Below are 206 nucleotides of genomic sequence, written 5' to 3'. Positions count from 1 at the left end.
GAAAGAAAGAAAGAAAGAAAGAAAAAGAAAGAAAGAAAGAAAGAAAGAAAGAGGGAAGAAAAAAGAAAGAGCTCTCACTCTGGCACTTTGGAAGCAAATGAAGGATTTTTGTACATCTTGGGTAGATGGTGCTTCATATGGCAAGTATAGATTGCTTTGTCACAATATGTTAATACAGAGAGTGGTGGTCAATGGGGGAGAGTCTA

This window comes from Antrostomus carolinensis, unplaced genomic scaffold (genome assembly GCF_000700745.2).
Source record: "Antrostomus carolinensis isolate BGI_N321 unplaced genomic scaffold, ASM70074v2 scaffold1286, whole genome shotgun sequence".
NCBI lineage: Eukaryota > Metazoa > Chordata > Aves > Caprimulgiformes > Caprimulgidae > Antrostomus > Antrostomus carolinensis.
The sequence above is the reverse complement of the archived record's forward strand: the minus strand, read 5'-3'. Positions refer to the sequence as shown.